Here is a 25,211-nt window from a genome sequence, read left to right as displayed (position 1 = left end):
AGTAACAGGAAATGATGATCTTTTTTAAAAAGATGTTGTATTCCAGAGAGGGAATAAATACAATGGGCAACATCAGCTGTATGGATGAGATAGGTTCCTAATTACATGAGAGTAAAAAAATATTACCCATCGTTGAGTGGCACCATCTTGGACACAAATCATAATCGGTCTTGTCCTGAGTTCTAACTCAGCCATTGCTTAAATTTTGAATAAAAATCGTCATCAATGAGGGCTGAAGACTTCCATTATAAGGAGTCACCATTTTCGCCAACGGCCTTGACAAAGAGGGTAGAGGAACCGACAGAGTTTTAGGGCACTCTCTAAAATCTGGAAGAATCTGGAAGAATCAACGATGTGAGAATGCAGATGACAATGCAAATCACTCCATTAGAGAAACACAATATCTATCCACAGGGCATGTGGCTAGTACTTGAAGAACTATCATGTTCCCTTCAGTGGCAAAAGAAAATCCCCCATTCGCATCTTTGAGAGAGGATTGCCAAGAGTGAGATGACCATGAGAAAATTTATTTAATAGCCAACTAAACTGTAACATTCTATGGGTAGGAGCATGCAATCCCAGAACTTTGAATGTTATAGGGAAGTTAGAAAATCAGAAAAGGGAAATGGAAAGGCTCACTCGAGGTACAGTGGGATTCAGTGAAACGAAATAGATAGAACATAAGCATGTCTCCTCAGACGACTGTAGAGTAATATCAACAGTAGCACAAAATTGTGTAACAGGAGTAGCATTCCTTATGAACAAGAAGGCAAGGAAGAGACTGGGTTTCTGTGAACAGTTCAGTGTTAGGGATTGTTTTTATCAGAATCGACAGCAGATCAATGATAACAACAACCGTTTTGGTATACACGCCAATGTACAAGCAGAAGACAGAGATATAGAGAAAAAAATATTATTGTACTGAATGGGTCACTCAATATGTAAAGGGAGATGAAAATTTACTTATCAAATGTGAGATACTGGAATGCATAGTAGGTGCAGAAACAGAAGAAAGAATTATGAGAAAATATAGGCTTGGTAGTAGGAATGATAGAAGAGAAAAGTTGATAGAGGTATACAATAAATTTCATTTAGTAAGCGTGAATTTACTCTTCGAAAATCATGAGAGGAGGAAGAATATTTGGTAAGGGCCTGAAGAATAGAAGATTCCAGTTAGTTTACATCATGGTCAGACGGAGATTCCAAAATCAGACATGGGATAGTAAGGCAGATCCAAGAACAGAGATGCATCATCGTGTGACTAGGGCCTCCCATCAGGTAGAACATTCACCGGGTGCAAGTCTTTCGATTTGACGGTACTTCAGCGACTTGCGCGTTGATGGGGATGAAATGATGATGATTAGGACCACACAACACCCTGTCCCTGAGCGGAGAAAATCTCTGACCCAGCCAGGAATCGAACCCGGGCCCTTAGGATTGACATTATGCCGTGCTGACCACTCAGCTATTAGGGGCGGACAAGAACAAAATGGTTCAAATGGCTCTGAGCACTATGTGACTTATCATCTGAGGTCATCAGTCCCCTAGAACTTAGGACTACTCAAACCGAACTAACCTAAGGACATCACACCCATCCATGCCCGAGGCAGGATTCGAACCTGCGACTGTAGCGGTCGCGAGATTCCAGACTGAAGCGCCTAGAACCGCTCGGCCACCACAACCGGCCAGACGAGAACAGATATAGACTCAGATTACAATTTAGTAATAATAAAGAGTAGACTGAAGTTTTAGAGAATTCTCAAGAAGAATCAGCATTGAAGGAAGTGGGTTACTGGGGTAATGAGTAATTATGAGGTGCATTTGAAGCTCTTTAATGTTATAGAGACTGCAATAATCTATACAACAGTTGGCAAGTAAACATGAAGAAGAATTGATGCAGCAAAAATATGGGGAAATCAAAAAAGAAATGGTCTTTAGATAGACTGGTTCAGGATATAGAAAAGTCAAAATAGCTTTTGGTGAAATTAAAAGAAATTGCTCCAGCATTAAGAATGCAATGGGAATTACACTGTTAAATGCAGAGGAAACAGCACTTAAGTGTAAAGAGTACCCTGAATGCCTGTATAGGTGCATCCACACCACTCATGCTCACCAGACCTGTGCTTGTCTGACTCGTCTTTAGGAGACTTGTGCTGCTTCTGTCATCGTACACACTACCCCAGTTGCTTGTCAAGCTTTGACTTGGGAGGATTAACTCTGTACTTGCAGTCGTGACCAGTGCCAGCTTCCTAATTTAACCCTTTCAGACCTTTTATTATGTGTTAGCTGTAAAAGAGGTATTTTTTCCCAATGGAAACCTGAGGTACACATTTGTCAGTGTTCAACCTTGTGATCATGCGCAAGTGTTGCTAACTGTTGTGCATCACCGTGAAAATATCAACAAGTCAATGTAGCAGTGTGCAGCAGCTTATGACCACCAGAATTTACAAATTTGGTTGGTTTGTTATACTCCACTGTGTAGTTGAATATTGTTGTTGTTACTATGCATGGTAATTATTGAATGATCATTTTACTATTTATTAGAACATTCCACAATTATTTCATTTAGTCCATAAAATGAAGCCAAGTATACAAAGTATGTTTTGAAAATGGGTACATTTTCTGTAAATCTTGCAGCTGAAATCATTAAAAAGCCGCCAAAAATTCTCCTTTCTTCATAAAAAATTCAGGTCTGAAAGGGTTAGAAATGGACAAAGTGGCTATAGCAAATGCCAGCTTCCTTTTGATACAGCTGTTAGCTCAGGAACAAGATAGAAGAAGATGCAACAAAGACCCAAGAAAGGGCAGGAGGTGGTTGATCATTGTTTCAGAAGCAGAAAAAGATATAGTGGAAGTGATTCAATGGATGACTGGATGTTGAAAACATACACTTGAAGATATTTTCTCATATGTCTGCATCTGATTATGAAAATTTGATTAATTTGGTTGGACCAAAAATAGCAAAGGCTAACAGCGTATTTTGGATATCTATATCAGTTACTCAGTAGCTGGCACTTACTCTCAGATACCTAATTACTGGCAATTCCTATTCCAGTCTCAGTTTTTTTTATGAAAAGTTTCCAAACAAATGATATCACACATTGTTCCTGAAGTACGTGCAGCTCTTACCTCAGCTTGAAGGAGTTTTTAAAGGTAAGTTAATAAATTATACAAATTTTGTTATTAGTGAACTTTTATTCATCAGTTACTAAATAAAAAAGTAATAAACAAAGTTTCTGGTTTTAAAATGAGTAAAAAAACTGAACACAAAGATTATTACTTTTATTAAGTATTATAAATCAAGCAAATCCAGAAAATGGGGAGAGCCTTGTTGTTCAATGTTGCATGTAATCATGGGCTTGTACATGCTGAGTTGAAGGAATGGATAAATGTGACTAGCAGCTGCAGTCACTGTTGGCTGAATTTGGTCTAGAATGTTAGAAACAGCCGCTTTGTGTTCTGAAAACCATATTGGAAAATTCTTTTTTAACAAAAGCATGCGTTCTTTTGTCCATGAATCGTAGAACATTCTTCACAAGTGTCAAACTTGTCTTTACTTTTAGATACAACTGTTTGCAGTGCATTATATGCCTCTCCTATACGAGGCTTGTTGGACCTTTTTCCCTGATTCTGTCTTGGTGAAGCAAATACTTTCTTGTGATGATTTGGTGAGGATCGTATCTTTTTGCATTGGATTGTTTGGCGATCCACTTCTTGATTTCTTCACAACTACTCGCAGTACCTTCGTCTGTATCCATGCTCACAACCCTCTGTTCTCCGAAATCCCCATTAAATTTCTCCTAAAGCAAAGCAATGACTATAGATTAACATAAACAATTACAAAGCAAGCAAAATAAAAGAAGAAAAGAATGTATGTAGGAAATGGGGAAAGTACACTAATAATCATGAAAAAATTGGGAGGAATGTAAAGCTGGTAAGTAAAATTTAGAATATTCATTGTAATTATTATTAATGTTCATTATTATTAGAATGTCCATTGTTATTAATGCTATCAACAATTATTAATGTTATTAGGAATTATTAGTTTATTTTTTTCAGATGCCACAAACACAACAAGAGTGGCTGCTTGTAGCACAGGAATATGGGAGAAATGGACCTTTCCTGATTGCCTTGGTGCAACAGATGGAAAACATTGTGGAATCAGAGGCCAGCTAATTCTGGAAGCGAATTTTTTCAATTGTAAGACTTTTTCAGTACTGTTCTTTTTGCTCAAGCTAGAGGATGTTGACTATTGTTTTTTGTATGTTAATGTTGGCTGTCGGATTTCAGATGATTGTGAAATACATCTCTTTTTAAGAATATAATAAATGGTACCCTCGTTTTCCCAGATGATCATACTCTCCCAGGCAGACATAAAAAATACTCTATGTTATTGTTGCAGACATCACATTTCATCTCAACAGTTATATCATGAAGACATGTTGTGGAAAACAACCTCAGAGCTCAATGAAAAGAATTTTTAACTACAGACTTTCAAGAGCAAGGAATATTGAGGAAAATGCGTTTGGAAAACTTTGTATCATGTTGGGATACTAAGAAGGGACATATTACTACAGCCTAAGAATGCCCAAATTGCTATTATGACTTACATACCTCCATAATTTCTTGTGAAAAATTTATGCTTACAGACAAATTTCTACTCTTGTAGGAGCAGTGGATCATAGGGAGAATGGACACTTAATGCCAGGAACTTGGAGAAATGAGATCATTTACTCGATTAACGAACATTTCATGATGCTCAGTGCAGACTGCCCAAAACATTACAGATGAATTCACAACTTCTTTCATGTCTGAAGATAGGAGATTGGCATGGCAAGATGCTTATCAATAACCTATTACAAAATTTTTTTCAGTTGCTAGCTATCTATATATTAGTGACTACCTGATTGTACACTTTTGAACTATCTCTGTGTGTGAGGTTTTACTTTCATTAATTACTATTGTATTATTATTATTTCCCTAAATTTTAATATATACATATACATATAAAATATATACAAATATACATATATGTGTGAATATATTGTGCTACATAATTAAAGGTTATACATTATTCTTTATTTATTATCTAGTTTTTCTGTCAACTTTTCCTTGTTTGATCACATTTAAGGTGGTTTGGTATCTTTTTACCAGTAAAATAAATTCTGTATTTATTATTTTTAAAAACTGTAATGATCAGAGCTCATTTTATGACAAACCAAAATTTTCTATTATAATTAGAACTTCTCTAATTTTTAAAATTTTGAAAACTGGAAACTATAAGCAATTCCTATATTACTAATAGTAATGATAATAAGATAGAATAAGTATAAAAATATTTTAAGATAAGATATGGTACGATTAATAATATTTCAGGGCAAACACCAAAAAACTTTGAAGATAATAGGGACTGAAATACAAGCCAATGAAGACAGAAGTTAAGTAATCATGAAGACAAACCCCAAAAGGTACCAAACCATATTAATTTTGCTAATAAGTTTTTTGACATAGGAGATTCAGTATTAGAGTTTAACAGAGCTTTGGAAAACTTGCTATCAAGTAAGACAGGGATGGATAACCCTCCTTCAGAATTTCAAAAATCACAGGGGAAAGTGGCAACCACACAACTTTCCAAATTGATTTGTAGAATTATGAGATTTCAGGCATACCATCAGAGTTTTATAAAAATGTCTTCCTCACAGTCCCAGAATCAACAAGGACAGGTAAGCATGAGAACTATCGCACATTCAGCTCAATGGCTAATACATCTGGAATCTGGGTTGCTAACAAGAATAATATACACAAGAATGGAAAAGAAAATTGAGAAGCTGGTAGATGAAGATCAGTCTGGCTTTAGGAAAGGTAAATGCATCACCAATTGATAATAAAAGCAGAACTTAAGAAAAATCGAGACATGTTCAGGGGATTTGTTGACCTAGAAGAAGCGTTCACCAATGTAAAATGGCGTAAGATACTCGAAATTCTGAAAAGGATTAAGCTGTTGGTAAAGAGGGGTATTCTACAGTATGTACAAGAATCAAGAGGTAACAGTAAGAATGGAAGACCAAGACGAAGTCCTTCATTTAAAAAGGATGTAAGAAAGGGGTAGTCATTTACTCCTCATGTTCAGTCTATACATAGAAGGAGGAATCATGGAAGTAAAAGAAAGTTTCAAGACTAAGATCAAAATTTAGGGTGAAACAATGTCAATGATATATTTTGCTAATGACATTACTATCGTCAGTGAAAGTGAAGAGGATTCATAAGACATGTTGAATGTACTGAACACGCTAATGAGTACAGAGTATGTATTTAGAGCCGACCAAAGAATGATGAATGTTATGAGGATTGGTAGAAATATGATTAGCAATAAACTTAGCATCAAAATTTGTGAAGAAGAAGTGGACAAAGTGAATCAGTTCTTCTACCTTAGAAGCAAAATAACACGTGATAGATGAAGCAAGGAGCAAATGAACTAGTATTAAACACAGGCCCTAATTTGAGGAAGTGATTTCCGAAAATGTTCGTTTGGATAACAGCATTGCATGGTAATGAATCATGGACTGTGGGAAAACCGAAAAAGAAGAGAATCAAAGCATTTGAGATGTGGTACTACATGTAACGCTGTCGCTAATTTGGGGAATTACTACGAGAAAAACAGCTCCAGTACAACAAAATGTGAAGTGAGCAGGCAGGTAGAGGGGTCTGGTATGCGATTACATAAACGAATCTATTTACCTACCACAAGGCAGCCAAGCTGAACCATGCAATCTTGGCAGCATAGCAGAAAACAGTGCAATTATGAACTGGCCTGAGGGGAATTTCCACACCAATGGCCCATTAAGGTCTTGATCTTTATATGCCTGGAAGCAGTGTATTGGAACAGCAAATGTGCCAGTAACCACAATAAAACACCCTCTGATACGAGCACAGTCATGTGCAGTGTGCAGCACCCTCTGCGACACCAGGGTCACACAAGTCTCCACCATGTTATGTGCCAGCGAGCAGCTGATGCCAATATGGGCAGCCATCTCCACCAGACCCGTACATGGGGTTAAGTCTGCATCTGTGGCCTTGGTGTTGTACAATGGATGGATCATCTCCAGGCTCTACAGTGGCATTCGAACTTCTGCCTTGGAGGGCAGTGGTTTGCGACCAGGACAGAACCACTGCCATCCACATGCACTGGGTTGAGCTTCTTTTCCTGTAGCAGTGAACCCCTACGAGAATCTGCACAGATGTCTAAGTCGCTAGCACTTCTTGCTCATGGCTGCATAGTGCTAACTCGGGGCATGCTACTGAATGAAGCAAACAGTGGCAGCAAAGCTGGACACAGTCGTCAAACATCCAGCAAACCGCCATGGCCTTCTGCAGCCTGAATACTAAGCGCCTGCAAGTGGCATGTCCATGGCATCGCAGCACTTCGATCATTGTAGTGCAAGACTGAATAACGATGTTTTGCCTTGCAGCTGGCTTTTCCTAGCCACCACTGGCCAGCATCAGCATCTCAACACCCCACCACTACACCATATCTACGCTGCATTTGCCCCATTCATCCCAGGTCACTAGAGATTGGTGTCAGAAATGGTAACTGTAGCCAATGCATATACAAAACCAAACATCACTGAGACTATTTAAAACTTAGAGTAGTGAAAGTACTTCTCTACCACAGATCTGAGGAGTAGCTACCATGATATAGAGGTATTCCCTGAAGACTTTCTGGAAACAGCATTCTTGGTCCTCTGGGACCACTTTCAATGGCGTAGGATGCTATTTGCATTGAAGAATGCTCTGGTATCATTTTAGCATTTTACAGATGGGGGCCTGTGGGACTGAAATCTCGTCAATTCACTTTATATCTAGATGATATAATTGTTTTTGTGAAGGATATGCCAGAACATGCACAATATTTGCAAGAGTTCTTTAGAAGGTTACAAGCAGTACATTAGCAACGAGCATGGAAAAATCCACTTTGCTTTTGAAGAAGTACCATATTTGCGATGCATCATTTGCAGTGGAGTCAAGATGCATCTGAGGTTGGTACAGGGAGTATGGGATCTTCCAGTTCCTAACACTACTAAGAAGTTGTAGTCTTTATTGGGATTAGTGAATTGTTAATGAAAATATGTATAAGGATTTAGAGATGTGATGGGACCACTTACACGACTATTAAAAAAGGGTGTAATGTTAGAATGGGTAAAGAATGTCAAGATGCGTTTGAGGAATTAAAGAAGGCATTAACATCAAGGCCAGTACTAACTTATGGGAAACAGTTTGTCTTGTCGTGTGATGCTTCTGATCAAGCTGTTGGGTGTGTTTTCAGTCATATAGTTTACAGAGAGGAGCGTCTGGTAGCATACAGGTCTAGTCAACTGAATTGAGTGAAGAAAAACTACTCCAAAAAAGAAAAAGAGATCTTAGAGTGGTGTACAGAATCACTTATTTCCGATTTTACTGCACAGAAAGAAGTTTAAAGTAGTAACTAACCTTCAGTTCTAAAATAGTTGATAGGTCTTTAAGACCCTTCTTGTAGACTGACCAGATGGGCACTGAGTTTGAATGAGTTCAAGTGTAGAGTCGTACACAAACCTGATAAGAAACATACAAATATGGAAGGTTTAAGCAGAAGGGTAGAGTTGACACAGACAGCGTGACGCAGCCTTGCACAGTGGCATGCAGAATATGAACTGCACACATCACCACCACAATTCATGGTGTGTGTATTAGGTTGTTATGCAAGATAATGACATTGGAACCATGGGTAGTAATGCATGTAGTAATGCACTTGGAGCTAAAAGAAGAAGTTCTGAAAGAAGTGCATATTGTTGGGACATGCGGTTTGTAGAATAATTAATGGGAGTGTAATGGGACATTACTGGTGGAAGTCATGGAAAGAAGACATTGATCCATAACTGAGAGGTTGTATACAATGTGTGCAACAGGAAGATATGAGCAATAAGTTAATGCCTTTGCAAAGGTTTACTGGAAGTTTTGGAACCTTTCCAACTGATAGGGTTAGACAACCTTGTTCCATTTAACTGTACTAAGGCAGGAAATCGACTTGTGTTGATTGTAATAGATCATTTTTCTCTATATTTGAAAACTGTTACAATGCCTAACCAGCAGGCAGCAACAGTAACAAGCACTGGTCAACAGCTGGGTGCTCAGAGTTGGAGTGCTAGAAACGATAATCATGGATCAAGGGACAAATTTTATGGCGTATTTGTTAAATCAGCTGTGTAATTTGCTAAAGGTTAGAAAGATAAGAACTAATCTGCTGCACCTCAGGGCTAATGGTAGGACAGAGAAGGTATATTGCATTACTGGCACTATGTCAAGTTATTGTGTGCACTCACACCATAATGATTGGGACATATAAGTATCATTTGTTGTAGCTGTATACAGTTCAAAGATCCATTCAGAAACAGAGCTGTCGCCATATGAGACAGTTTACAGAACAAGCACGCCATACCCATTTGAGAAAATAAGGCAAAACATTGGCAAGAATGGGGACTCTATCAAGAGTTCCGCTAAAACATTAAGTTAAATATGAAAGCACATTCTGGGAGAAAATACCAGAGCCCTAGAATGCCAAGAAAGGAATAGTGTGGGCTATTACTGGACTATAAAGTCAGCCTGTGGGTAATGTTATTGGACCCTTACATAATGAAGGATAAGACCAAAAAGTGTGTAAGTAGTTATCAAAGGCCATATCAGGTAATTAAAAAATATCACCAGTTAGTGTCCAACTCCAATTACCAACTTGTGCAATGATTTTTCATGTTAGGCACCTGAAGCCATTTCAAGTTACTCCAGATGCGCTGGTGCAAGTGTTGTCATCATTCAGGGCTAAAGCTATGGATAGTTGGAACAAGAGGAAGAATAAATACTTTGTGCAACCTATGCATGAGATTCCACATGGATTAAGACAAAGAAAGTAGGAGAAAATAGTTCATGTTTTGTTGTTAGGATGAATACAGTGGAAAAGTTAAACTGGATAGAGTGCGTTTAGGGTTTAACATGGAAGTGTAAATGATTAATATATCGAATGTTTGTGAGACTAACGGGAATGAGTTGTGTCTTTTCTGTGTTCATTTGCATGTAAATTAGGTATTTAGTGTTGTTTTCTCTTTTATATCTACAATATGGCAGACCTTTTAAAGGGGACAGGGGAATGATGGGAAATCCCCATTCCCGGGTTGCTACAGGCTGAGGTATAGGTGAGGGGAGTCCTTGTCTTAGTGGTGTTCCACCTCTTCAGCAGGAGTGGATTGGGACAATGTGGATACTTCCAATGGAAAATGGAGTACTTTTCATGAGACAGGAGGATGTGGTACTTATGAGCCACCATTGGCCACTGAAGGTGACCCAGAATGCTTGGAAAACGTTTAACAAGGTGCTTAGAATATGTGTTTGTGGAGTTGCGGCGAGAGCTGTAAGGGAACGATATGTAGAAATAAATGAGAAGGGAGTAGCAGGTCGCGCTGGTCATATGAACAAATATGAGGGCAGATGCAGCATATAGTGGAAATGGTACCACATGGTATAGTGACATTAAAGTGGAAGGTTAGCCAAGGGGGAAGAACACTGAAACTGTATTTGAAGCTGCAGATATTGGTGACAACTGGGAACTAAATGATACAAGAGAAAGAGTGAATGATGTGGTGAGAAGGAATAAAGCCACCATGGAATGACACGAGTTTTGGAAGAAGGGGTATTGAATAACACATACACACTGTGGTGATTGGCAGTGGAGGTACCACAGCTTGAGAAGATGACAGTAAATACTGTAAACCAGGATCCAGAAGTTATACAGACATAGGTCGATACTTAAATACAAGAATGGTAGTGATGAGTTGATGCAGCCTTTAGCTGACAACTTGTTGGATGTATGGGTAGTGGTGACTGATTTACAGGAAGCAGTTTTACATGCTGCATATGGAGAGCTGAGACCAGCTCTGTTAATGCCAGATCATTTCCTAGTAGGTCTGTGGAAAGTGCAGAAGGAATTGCCGCTAGATTTAGAATTTGTCGCCAAACCAGATGAATCGAACCTACCATGTATTACCACATAGAAATGGTTAAGAATAGAATAGATCTACTACAGCTGTAATTATTAGTTCAAGTTACAGTTAAGAATGAGCAAACTGGGTTAAAGTGTTTCACCATGCATTCATACACATCCATACCCATTAAGGTGGGGAAGTTAATACATGTTAAAACAAAATAGGTATTGCTTATCTCCGAGAATGTCATGTGGTGATCCCATTAACTGAAGTCCAACGCTGTTAAAGGGTGAGGGTTACAATCTGCCTGATCCTGGTGGTGTGTACAGGCACTGGCACATGTGAGATGCAGGGGGACAGATGGTCAATACTTCCCATGTGACAAACTGGAGCGTCGACCCTATTTTCAGCAAGCATGTCCGCACTGGGTTTAGTCTGTAAATGACACCAAAGTTGTAGCAGCAATCTACTATGAGCAAGGCAGGCTTATGGGACCTAAAAGGTTGGGATACGAATAATGATTGATTGTACAGACTGTGACAAATGGGACCAATTTTTCAACTGTCAGTCTCTATTACAGGAAAAATTGGACTGAATATTACGCAGCTACAGTTACAATGGCCAGAGAAGTCACTAAGAATACTTCCAGCAAGGAATTTGACTTACATAAATAAAACATTGGACCACTACCTAATCCTATCCTTAAACTGGTTCATGGACACGCAAGAGGGACAGATTTCAGTAGAGACAGTGCTTTCACATATACAGCAATATTTGGAGGATCAGTAGCATATGATCATGACTGCAACTGTCAAAACTGGATTCACTGTGTTGTCTACGTTAGGTGGTGGAACCCTTGTCAGTGCGACCCTCCAGTGCATCTGATAGCAAAGGACTGGTTAACTGCTCTTACATGAGATGGTACCAGGAGTGCCAGAAACTGAATATAATAATAAGAGGAACGTTTTATAATGTTACAACTGTTTAAGTTTGGAGGGCAGGGAGATCTGAGTATTTTTGGGACAGGCATTGTTGCTTATAGCATGAGACGCCATAAGGGTGTGATGAGATGGTATTGATGTAAATAATTGTCAACTGTTTTGGAGTAACTTAAATGAGAATGGAGGTTTTATGAAGTACTGTAAGGAAGGATGGCTGAGCAAATGGGCTAAAAACTGGAAAATGAGTGTGGAGCCTTTGAGCTTTGTAGCTTATAATGCCCTACCCTCCTATTCATAACGAATTCTACTCCTATTGTACCTTTTCACGCTGCTGTTGGTGTTACTCTATACTCTACTTACCAGAAATCCTTGTCTTCTTTACGTTTCACTTCACTGACCCCTACTATATGTTATCCTTTCAGTGGTTATTCAATCTTATTCTCATGGTCACCTCCTATTTGGCAGTCCCCTCTTGGAGGTTGGAATGGGATCCAGACATGAATCTTTAGCCAATGGTGCTGTCATTGTCACACTTTTTCAATTACATACCACATTTTCCATGGATACACATCATGTGTCTTTAATGGAGTGGTTTCCATTGCCTTCTTCGTCCTCATGGCGTTGAGCACTGGTGATTCTTCCACCTTTGGGACAGTTTCCCCACCCCAAGGGCAAGAGAGTGCCCTGATCATCTGTCTGCTCATTAGCCCTCTTTGACAAGGCCATTGGCTGGATGAGGGTAACGTCTTATGACAGAAGTCTTTGACCGCCATAACTGATGCCTTTTTTTTTCAAAATAGAAGGCAGTGGTGTGTTCGAATCCAGGATTAATGACATTTTGATTACTAATTAAAGACTCTACCCCTGGACCACGAGTGCATAGAATAATGCATGATAACTGCAATAATTAATCTTTGACTTACTATAGCACATAAACAATATTAATGGTCACATTACCATTTCCACTCTTTACGTATTTAAATAATTATTCACATTTACTTAGTCAGGATTTTTATCTGAGTTGTAGTTATGCATATAAGCCTCAGATTTGTACAAATTGTCCCTAAAAAGCATTTTTATGGTATGGACAGTACACACCTTACTACTACAGGCAGCAGCCATATTTTTTGGCACTTACCTCTGTTTACATGCACACATCCTGACAGAGTTGTCAATAGCGCCACTCTGAAATTAGATAAAGAGCTACCATTTCGCTATTTATCATGCAAGTATCAACTAATATGAATAAAGCACATCTCATACCATGTTATACACGCAATAAGTCTGTTTCTCATTGATTGTCCCTTACCATTTTTTACAGTCGAGATCTAAAATCGATAAACAAAAAGGAGAGCATACTAGGACCATATCTAAAACCACGTGACAGTCAAATGTCTGTCTTGTAGCACGTGTGTCGACTAACAAAGAAAGCTCGACAGAGAATGAGAAATTATAAACACAAAAATGATGAACAAAATTGATCCGATATTAATCAATTTAAATTAAGAAAGGAACACTTTGGACAGTCTGTTTCACACCATGAACCAAGTAGAACATTGTCTGTCACCATATACAAGTGACTGCAAAGAAAAGATAGTTGAATGCGAAAAAATACGTATCCAGGTCATCATAAAAGTTATAAAGCACCACTAAGCGATTTACATAGAAGAAGAAATGTTGTGGTAGTTTATTTAATGCCACAAAATTCGTAAAAAACTGTTTGGCTTCAATTAAAATCAACCAACAAAGAAAGGTTGGCTTAAAAGTGGAAACTAAATTTACAGGCTATCAGAAATGCTGGATAAACATCATTAAGTGAATACAGGTATATAAAAAGAGAAACAGCAATATATCGAAAGGTGAACATCATATGGGTCGGTTTGAAAATGAGTCATCACAAAGGTGGAATCACAAAGACCTATCAATCAATTTAAAGCTTTAAATATAACGAAAAAACGAAAAAATAAAATGCAAACAGAACACGGAAAAGACTAGAAAATCATAAAACACCTAACTAGCCTCACATCCTAACACTTAAACTCTGGTCGTTACTCACGCTGCTGCAGAGGAAATTTATCTGGGCACTCCACCTCTGACAAGACCCAAAGAGAGAATTCCAATTTTTTCTATAAGAGGCTCTTTCCTCCACACATGCATCGCACCAAGGCTTAAAGGTCACCACAAAATATGTGAACCTGGCCAACTTCTACTCAACAGTAAAAAATTTTCTGACCATTCAGACCATTGATCATCCTATCTGCTCACAGAGCCAAAGATCTCACATTTTTGTATAGGCAGTTTTTTGAGTTTTCTATCAGTGTTTTTCCTAGCTTGCTCCCTTCATATTTTTTTTGCTGTTCAGCTTAAGTTTTAACTGCATTACCACTCTACTGTCAAAGGCATCATTTACTATATGTTTGTGTCTCACTCTAGATGAGTAAAATTTTTTCCAACGTTGTTCACAAATACTGCATCTTCTTTGACAAAGATATTTAGCTATGGTCCGATGATGAATTTGTAAAGGAAAAATCAGTTAATTCAATAAATTAATTCTGTAGAACATACACAATAATGTGTCTTTCAATTATAAAATAAGTTTGTTATTAGAGATCTAATTCGTTCCTTTTACTTCCCAATATAAAACTAAGGTAGTTAAGAAACCAGTACAAGATCTGACAAAAATTTAACTCCTCATATTACTGAGGAACTGTTTCTTGTGGTGTATAACAGCAGGAGACACTTGTTTCGTCTTTGTTTTTTCTTTTTTGTTTATTGTACAAGCAGTGTTTGCAATTCACTCTGACATTCTGGAAATCTATTTTTGTGATGTCCTTCAGTTTTTATGACGAACTGTTCTTATTGCCATCGATGGTTCCGAAATGGCGACTTTTCACCATTGATTTCAATTTATGAGACGAACATTGGCTGACATCTTGGGTGTAAGGAGGCTATGAATGAACCGTCATTTGACTTTTTGTGTGAAACTCATAAAATGACTTAGCTTAGTGGGAAATGGAATTGCTGTAGTGAAATAAACTTCCGTTATCTTGCTACAAGACAAATTTCGGCAGGTTGTACTGGTACTCCTTTATGAAATTTCTTTCACGTGAGACTGTTTCGTCCTGAAGTAAAAATGTGAAATACATAGTTCTATGGCTTTCAAAAACTGTGAACTTTTAACTCATAAAACTAGATAACTGAGATTCTTGTATGTATCATATCCTTGATTTTCTGAATGTGAATACCGAAAGCATCTTTGTAAGCTTGCTCCAAAATTTAGAACTGTTTGCAAATGTTTTTCACATTGTATCACCTGCAAATGAGATGTTGCAAAAAAATCACAAACAATCTACCATGATTCACACAAATAGATATGCCAATAGCTCAGGAACGAGATAACCACAAGCGAAATACTTTTCATGATGTGCCTGTGTTCACCAGAATGTCCTAGAAAGACACCACAACTGACGACACACCAAGACTTCAAATGCGTTAATTTATCTAAACTTGCAACTGAAGTGCAAAAAATAGTTTGGGGGATGTTTTCTACTTTCTCCTCAGATATAAACGAAAAACTTCATTTATTTACTAATAAACTTACCCAAGTGTATGTTAAATATGCTCCCCTAAACACCAGAAAAGTAAGGAGAAAGCCTGTACCTTGGGTAACTGAAGAATTAAAACAGCTCATGAATCCATTGGGCATAGAGACTGCAACCTATGCCTGAAAATTATATTGCTTACAAGCATAAGCGGAACAGAGTCAGTGAAGCTGTGAGAAATAGTAAACGCAGGCATGTCTATACATTAACTGACAACAGACATAGACCAGCTGTCTTATGGAAAAACCTGTGTGTCTTAGTATAGGCAAGGTAAAAGCTGCATCTCTTCCCATTGTCCAAGTCTCAGAACTGAATCGGTACTTCAGATTGCCTGCAACCACAACTGAACCGCAAATGAAATGGGCGCTCATTCATTACTTCATGGGGATAAACGACTGTAGGCCCGAAAAAATCTGTCTACAGCACACAATTTTCTCTGAGGTCTTGAAACAGGGACTAGTTAACCTACTACCTAAAAACGACGTTGCCATAGCATTCGCTGACTACCAAACTATTTTCATTCTTCCTGCACTGTCCATGGCCTTAGAATATATAAAAATATATATAATAAACTACACACAGACTACTAGACGAATACCAATCAGGTTACTGTAAACATCGCAGCACAAATGTGCCTTAATAAAGGTTACATATGACCTGAAGCCTTCCATGGTTGCACAGGAGGCGACTATCATGAGCTTCTTAGAGTTCAGCAAAGCCTTTTATGCTGTTGACTTCGACATTTTATTTGTAACCCATGGCAGCCTAAATTTTTCGAAATGTGTAGTGCAATGGTTTCTCTCATGCCTCATCTGGCACCACAAAGTGACTATGGAGACAGATAGTATGAGCCATCCCCCATGGTTCGGGATTAGACCCTATACTCTTTTCATTGTATGTCAATGATGTGTCATCATTTTTATCCTATTGCAAATATCACATTTACACTGATTACATCCAGTTGTATCTAAGTGCAAAACCAATAAACCTGAACACAGTTACTGAGAAGCTCAGTACCAACCTTTGTGTACTATGAAAATGTGAGCTGGATATATGGTTGAAGCTCAACCCATCCAAAACCCAAGCAGGTTGGTTCTTCATTCTAAAGGTCATTTGCCCAAAATATCAGGAGTCTCTACCATCATTAACCCTAAATGGGAGAAATATCATCTTCTCTCCCTCAGCAAAGAGTCTAGGAGTAATAGCAGATGAAAATCTGAACTGAACTGAGTATGTAACTGCAATGTGGAAGAAGGCATCATCACCTCTCTATACCCTACAAAATTATAAAAAGCTCTTCCCTCATTACCTACAAAAGAAATTTGTATAAATACATATAAATCCAATTATTGCTTATAGTGGTATTATCCTACAAGGCCTTTCTCAGGAAAGCTCAAGGCGCCTGGAATTGTTTATGAATACCTTTGTTCATTATATCCATGACGATCGACTCTGATCATATTTCACCATCATATGCACGGATATCTTGGCTGTGTGCAGACAAGTGCAGAGATTTCCATACCCTCTATTTTCTCTACTGTCATGTCAACCTACACTGTCCCTCATATGTCTCCTCAATCTTAATGCTCTTGTCTGAATGACATAGCAGAAACACCCATTCCCATCAGAGCAAAAACCTTTCTGTTCCACTCCACTCCATCATTCAGGTACCTTCTTGAAGTCCTTCTCAGTAGCAAGAACATCCTGAGTTATATTACAGAATTGAATAACGCCTTCAGCTTCAGAAGGAAATTAATGACACTTCTACTAAAGCAAAATTAATGATTATTATTGTCCCTATACACATTTGTTACGTTTGTACAGTATTCTTTTCAACCAGATCTTCCTTATTTCCCAGTATTCTTATTTCCTTTCCCCAGAACTCGCTATATCCGAAAACATCTATTTCGTACACCTACAAATTATTTTTAGATATTTCAGATTCATTATTGTTATTATTATTATTATTACTCTTATCATTATTAGTGGGAGCAGTAGCAGTAGTACAAGTACTGCGAGTATTAACTTTACTAATTCATGGTCAGTATTTTCTACTCACAGTCTATATAGACATTCAAATCATTTTAATACTATTTGTCATATTAACTTGTTATTATGTAAAAAAGGTACTGTATGTGTGAAACCTTGGTCGATGTAAGAGAGAGCCTGATGGCCTTATTCAGATCAGGGTAAATAAATAAATAGTGTGATTGCTTAGGAAGTTCTGGAGAAAACAGCTCTGCTAAAATACATCAATAGGTCATTTCTTTGCTACATAGAAAATGAAGTTAGGATATATTTAGAGCAGTACTCACATACTGTAGGATGATACTGTGTTGTAAAGCAATGCAGCTTCCAAGTATGCAAAGCACAACTTTCATATACTAGTTCACATGCTGACAGTGAGGTGCATTATGATTAGAAAAGTGTTAGATAGTTACTGCTTGAACTAATGAAGATTTGAATAAATATAACTATGTTTTCTGACCACACTACTATTAGAACAACATATTTTTATGAAATCAGTACATGCGCGAATTATGTGTGCCTGGACCTAAGGGTACTGAATAAAATAGACGTACAGTCTTTTGCAGTCTTAGCATCAAGGGTTACAGTAGTGATTACTGTACGCTAATGACCCTATGTAGTCCTTGTACATGCTTTGATGAGTGATGGAAACGCTAACCACAGAAGAAGTAGTGCTATATTTACAGTTTTGGAAAATACGTACGTTAGCCTTATAATCAGGCACCTACACTCCATGGGGACACACGCCTCACACAGCCTGGCAATGGACACCAATCTTCAGCACCTCTTGTAGAACTTGGCCACGAAGGTAGCAGCACTCAGAGCACAGGTAGATCGGTTGACGCACTCACAGCAGGAAGGCAGCAGACAGCGCACCACCAGCAGAACAGGCTACAGATAATGCAACCCGTGTGGCCAGCACTGCAGCAATAGTTGCTCTAGTGATATCCTGCTGATGTCACAGCAGACTCGAAGAAGTATCTGCTGGTGTAATGCCCGTTTTGGCAGTGAAGCAACAAAGTGCCATACCGCTTGCTCACACCCAAATGCCAGCTGCAATTGTACCTAGATGCATCAAGCTGCAGTTTTATATCGAAGCATCTGTTTGTGGCAGAATGGAGTGGGGGTGCGAGGTACCTCGTAGACATCGACTCGGATTTTCTACGTTACATTTGGTGCCCAAAAATAACAATTCGTGGCGCTTATGTGGGGACTACCGTGTGCTAAATACAAGGACAATGGCAGACAGATATCCCGTGCCACACCTGCTGGACTTTAGCCACGCCTTGGCAGGTGGGACTATTTTAGTACAATCAACTGTGCAAAGGCATATATGCAGATCCCAGAGGCACCTGAAGACATTAAAAAAAACCGTGATTACCACTCCCTTCAGGCTTTTCGAGAGCACGTTCATGACATTCAGCTTTAGAAATGCTGCCCAGACTTGGCAGCCTTTCCTGATGGCGTCTTATTAGGGTTATCAAGCTGCTTCGCGCACCTGGACGACATCTCCATGTTCTTGAAGATGCCCCAACTCCACCACAGACGCATAACAACCTTTTTCTGGCTCCTCCATTGAAATGTCTGTTTGTGGTCAGTGAGACTGAGTTTCTTGCTCACCTAATCACCCCTACCAAATCCACACCTAGAAACTCACAAAGACCTACGTTGTTATCTCGTGATGGTCAGCTTCTACTGGCGCCATCTGAGTAATGCTCCTGCAGTGCTTGAACCACTGGCCACTGCGCATCATGGCCCCATGGTGAAAGGAAGGTCTCCAGTTACCTGGACTCATGAAATGGAGCAAAGGTTTACTGCATCTAAATGGTGTTGCTCACTCATCCAATACACGATGTGGAGTTAGCTGTCACTGTGGACGTCAACCAGACCATTATCGGCACAGTGCTTCAACAACGTGCTGAAGGCAGTTGGTAGCCACTCAGCTGCTTCTTGCAGAAGTTGTCGGCAGTACAGTGCCTTAGAGCGCTTATGACCATGAACTGCTCACCGAGTATCAGTCAGTGGAACATTTCTGCTTGTTGGTAGAAGCCTACCATTTCCTTATCTTCACCGCCCATAAACCTACAACATGTGCTTTCAGGAACAACACCAACTGTTTACTACGCCAACTACAGCAGTTGGAGTAAGTGTCCCAGTTCACTACAGACATTCGGCATATTTCCAGGATGGATAACTTCATAACCAACTGCTTGTCCTGTGACCATGTAGTCATATCCTCTCCGGTGAACTTTGAAGATGTCGCACAAGGATGGGATGGCGATGGAGAATTGGACAGCTTCCAATACGATTCGTCCAGCAGCGTTAATCTAGAACTGATGCCCATCCCTGGCTCCTCACAGAAGATTTGGTATTATGTTATGACAGGCACACATCTCCCATTTCTCCCGAAAAAGTTCCAGTGCACCACTTTCAACTCTGTCCACAGCTTATCACATACCAGTGCAAACACCGTGGTGTCACTTGTGGCAGCACGTTTCGTCTAGCCTGGACTCTGGAAGGTTTGTCATCAGTGGACACTCGCCAGTGCGCCAAAGTCGGGAGACACACCCATGCGCCCATCGTCACCCTCCCCAATGTGACATACAGCTTCACATATGTTCACATGGACATTGTAGACCTGCTTCCGCCATCCTGAGATAAGCACTAGCTCCTTACAGCGGTGGAGCACTTCACCCACTAGCCAGAGGCAGCGCCCATGTGGACATCAATGCCAGGACAGTCGCTACTACCTTTGTTGACATCTGGGTGGCGCACTTCGGCTGTCTCAGCCACCTAACGATGGACTGAGACCAGTAGTTCGACTGTGCGCTGTTCAAACACATTACCCAACTGTGTGGCACATGGCTACACAACATGACAAACTATCACTCAGCATCTAACAGCATGGTCATGTGGCTTCATTGGACACTGAAGGCATCCCTGACATGCCATGACATCACCTGGATGGAAGCACTACCTCTCGTACTCCTCGGACTAAGTGTGGTACTGAAGGAAGACATTGGCATCTCACTTGCAGACCTCACCTATGATCAGTCACTTGCCATCCCCAGAGAATTCATGGAAGTAGTACCATCACCGCATAACAACTCACTCCCACCAGTAGCAGAATGCCTGTGCAGCCACATGGCTGGCCTCCGATCAGACCCACCAACATGGCATGGTGCCAGAAAAGCATTTGTTCATGCAGACTTACAGCACTGCATGCATGTGATGCTGCGCACAGACACTTCAGCTGATCTGCATGATAACCTGCAGTGGGAAGATGTTAGAGATCATGTATCATGGTAGGCCTGCTAAAGTCTCGATCGACAGGGTCAAACTGGCATAAATCTGGACAGATCCCACTGCCCCGCACTTCTTCAACCCAGCAGAGGACATGGTAATGGATGACGCTCTGCACACAACCAGCCAGGCAGTGCCTGCCCCATCAGTTGCTGGTGACTCTCGTATGCCTCCACCTGTCACTGTGCAGCCACGTGTGTCCTAGCCTACCCCGTTGGCTGACATTAAAATTAATGTCCTAATGGATTAGTTTGAAGGAGCTTCCTCATCAAACACTTTGTCCATTGGAAGCAATCATTGGACCTGCTGCCTGGAATCTCACCTTATCAACTTGGATATAATGCAAGATTTGGCTTGGATTTTTAATAAAATGGAGACATATGACTACCTAACATCAAACCATGACTGCTGTGTGCAAGAAGAATACTACCAGAGGAGCAGTAATGTTACATCAATCAATGATAAGACTGTTTAAGGTGGGCAAGCTCCACTTGTAACCAAGGATATGTGTATAACAAATTCATATGTCAAATCACGAGTCTGAGAAACAACAAAGTTATCAGTAGCTGCCTTATCAACTTTATAAAGTGTTCAGATACAAGACTACAAGAACATTTTGTGTCTTCCTTGGTTAAAGAACATGGTATTACCAGGTTAGAAGCTATGATATAAAACTACTGAGTCAGTGGTGTGTCTGACCTATGGACTGTACAATTGTGTTAAATACTAACAAAGAGTATTTAGAATGTGCTCCACTGTACGATGCGGCAGTCGCCTCTATGTGAGGTCAACTAATTAATAGCTTACAGAACAATTGCTCTGTGGTGGTGTTTAATTGTATTCTGCAGTTTGTCTAATGGAAGCATACAAGAATACCTGAAAGTTGATTGGTGAGCAAGTAAACCTTCCCAACAATCAAGACAGTGCAAGAATTATAAATTATCTTTTGTCTGCCTACAGCTTTAATTAATTGCCTGAAAATTATAGAGAGACTCCTAATAGAGATTCCAACAGAGATGCCATAAGCATTACCCATAGGTATTATATTAAAGCTGGAAAACATATTCATTTCAATCCAGAAAAATGTTCTCCACAATACCGTCAAATACAGACATTACTGAATTGGAATGAATTACTGCAGACAATGTTATTTACAGGTCTTAAAAAAACCGATGTTTCAAACAGAAATGCGTCTATAGCACTACTGTGACATACAGTAATATATATCCGTTTACATTAGACTTTGGACATGGGAGACATGGATAAGAAGCGGATGTTTTGGATAGTTTACACTGTATTAGACATGTACGGTAACAAATCCTTTGGCAGTGATACCAATACATTGTATAATTATATACATCCACCCCAGTGCAGTGATTCTGCAAGTTAGGCCCGCCGGAGTGGCCGAGCGGTTCTAGGTGCTACAGTCTGGAACCGCGCGACCGCTGCGGTCGCAGGTTCGAATCCTGCCTTGGGCATGGATGTGTGTGGTGTCCTTAGGTTAGTTAGGTTCAAGTAGTTCTAAGTTCTAGGGGACTGTTGACCTCAGAAGTTAAGTCCCATAGTGCTCAGAGCCATTTGAGCCATTTTTTTTGTGGAAGTTACTGTGGATACCTTAGCGGTCTGCAGAAACGTATGATTGAGATAGAATATTCACATAAATAAAACAACCCCCCTCCCTTGATATTAAAATAAAATGTCAATTCACCTCCTTATCCAACCACACAGCTGTGGTACCATTGTAAATGTTTAAATTAAAAGATGTGATACATACATTTAAGGCTGGGTAATCGTATAAAATACCCTGATATGTGTTTTCTGGCTGAAGATGATGCTATTAAGCTGCAATTTATAGTCACAAGGACACTTCAGGATTGCAGTGGGACGCTGTATAATGTGGGTGGAATTGGGAAAATGGAACAAGTATTTCACGAACCTAAGAAGGAGAAGAGAAGAGGAAAAGTTTCGGGGGAGCAAATTCCGAGTTTATCTTTGAGCATGTTGTTCTTATTCATGTTCACAGCACTACAATGTGATCTTGACACTGACTGTCACCTGAGTGAGTCATAATATTTACCTGGGAGTCAAACCTCTCATTAAAAAGGCACCGAGGCTGATAATCTGATAAATATACACCCCTAAATTTTCTCCTGAGATAGGTGTTTTGGAGGGGTGGAGTAGCTGTATGCATACAGAGTAGACACAGATGATTACAGATCTCTGTTCACTGATCACAGTCATTAAAATGTCGCATATAGATCGGGGTTTTGCAGTATGTATCGCTTTAGAACATCATTCTCCACAATACCATCAAATATAGGTACAATAGAATTATGACTGGTTCCCACAAACAATGTTATAATACAGATCTTAGGGAAAACAACCAATGTGTGAAATGAACTTAAATTGTTCCCTATTAAAGAAATTACTTCTTCAAGTGCAGTTAACGTGTTATATGTGAGCAAAAGGAAACTATAATGTATGACGAAGACAACTTCCACAAGAGAAGAGTACAAATTGCTATCGGGGGAAGCAGGTCATTGCAGATGTGCATATTTGTTATTTTCGACATAGTGTACGACTGGGAAATACAGAATATGAGCATTTACTGTTAATGGCAATAGGAAGTGGCTATGCATTAGAGTACTCTCAAAACACTGGATACATGAACATTTACTGTATTAAATAATACACTAATGTTTTTATAGACATCCATTCACATTTAATTCACTTCAAAAAGGTTGCTTACATTGTATAGTGAGGTGACGGAAGTCATGGGATAGCAATATGCTCATATACAATCCGCGGTAGTTTCGTGTACACGACGTATAAAAGGGCACTGCCTCGGCAGAGCTGTCATTTGTGCTCAGGTGATTAAGGCGAAAACGTTTCCGATGTGATTATGGCTGCACGACTGGAATTAACATGCTTTGAACGCGGAATAGCAGTTGGAACAAAATGCATGGGATGTTCCATTTCGGGTATCGTTAGAGAATTCAATATTCAGTAATCTGCAGTGTCAAGAATGTGCTAAGACTATCAAATTTCAGTCATAACATCTCAACATGGACAACGATCGAGAGCAGTGTAGTATGCATAGGGTTGTCAGTGTTAATAGACAAGCAATACTGCATGAAATAAAAGCAGACATCAATGTGGGCCATACGAAGAACGTAGCCGTTAGGACAGAGTGGCAAAATTTGGCATTAATGGGCTTCAGCAGCAGACGACTGACGTGAGAGTCGTTGCTAACAGCACGGCATAGACTGCAGTGCCTCTGCTGGGCACGTGGCAACATTGGTTCGACCTTAGACGAATGGAAAACCATGGTCTGGTCACGTGAGTCCCGATTTGAAATAGTGAGAGCTGATGGTGGCAAAGACCCCTCGAAGCCATTGACCCAAGCTGTCAATAAGTCACTATGCAAGCTGGTGGTGGCTCCATAAAGGTGTTGGTTGTGGTTAGATGGAATGGACTGGGTCCTCTGCCCAAAGTGAACAGATGATTGACTGGAAATGGTTATGATCATCTATCTGGAGAGCATATGGAGCCATTCATGGACTTCATGTTACCAAACAACGATGTCATTTGTTTTAAGAAGATTCTGGACAACTTGAATCCCTTCGAACCTTTATGGGACATAATCGAATTTCATGTACAACATCCTGCTCCAACAACACTTTCTCAATTATGGATGGCTGTAGAGGCAGCATGGCCCAGTATTTCTGCAGGAGGCTTCCAACGACTTGTTGAGTTCTGCACTACGCCATATAGAAGGAGGTCTGACGTGATACTAGAAGATATACTATGACTTTTGTCACCTCAGTGTATTTAAATGTGGTGGAGTGGATGTTGTGCATATTGTTATTCAACAGGTCTTAAGAAAAAATTAAGTGTCATACTCTACTAATGTTCCCACAAATAATATTATTCCACAGTTCTTAGGAAGAAGAAGAATAAACTAAGGCTGATCTCTATTAAGGGATCAAAAGTAAACATAATATATTGGATTTAAATAGGCGAATAGACCCAATACTGTTTAATTTCGCTATTGGTGGCAACATTTACAAGCATAAAATACCTGGAAGTATTCGGCTGGCATGATCTAAATTGGAATGATTACGAAAACAGAACCTGGGGAAAAATTTTCTCTAACTACATGTGTAGCTTTCATACTTTCGTGTATAAAACATTGTAATATACTAGCTGGTTTTAAATTTCTGCACATTTTCATTATTTTATATTGTTCTGTAAAAGTATTGTATATTTACTGGATTGCCACCTGATGGAATTTTTAGTGACTCAAAAGTCGGTATGCACAGTATCTGTCA

At 39.5% G+C, this 25,211-nt stretch overlaps 1 long non-coding RNA gene across 2 annotated transcripts in view; it reads right to left on the bottom strand.

The window, feature by feature from the left end:
- Window positions 1–3,248: 3,248 nt before the first annotated feature.
- Window positions 3,249–25,211, bottom strand: part of LOC126234654 (uncharacterized) — a 42,053-nt gene continuing 20,090 nt past the window's right edge. Inside the window, exons 3-4 of one of the 2 annotated variants that reach the window (XR_007544758.1) lie at window positions 13,086–13,132; window positions 3,249–3,800 (exon numbers count right to left, since the gene is read on the bottom strand). This is a non-coding gene — a long non-coding RNA (uncharacterized LOC126234654). The remainder of the gene's footprint in view (window positions 3,801–13,085; window positions 13,133–25,211) is intronic. The other variant, XR_007544759.1, reaches the window with a different exon arrangement.

Source organism: Schistocerca nitens, chromosome 2, assembly GCF_023898315.1.
Source record: "Schistocerca nitens isolate TAMUIC-IGC-003100 chromosome 2, iqSchNite1.1, whole genome shotgun sequence".
Classification (NCBI taxonomy): domain Eukaryota; kingdom Metazoa; phylum Arthropoda; class Insecta; order Orthoptera; family Acrididae; genus Schistocerca; species Schistocerca nitens.
Note: the sequence above shows the minus strand (reverse complement) of the source record. Positions and strands in the feature narration are given on the sequence as shown.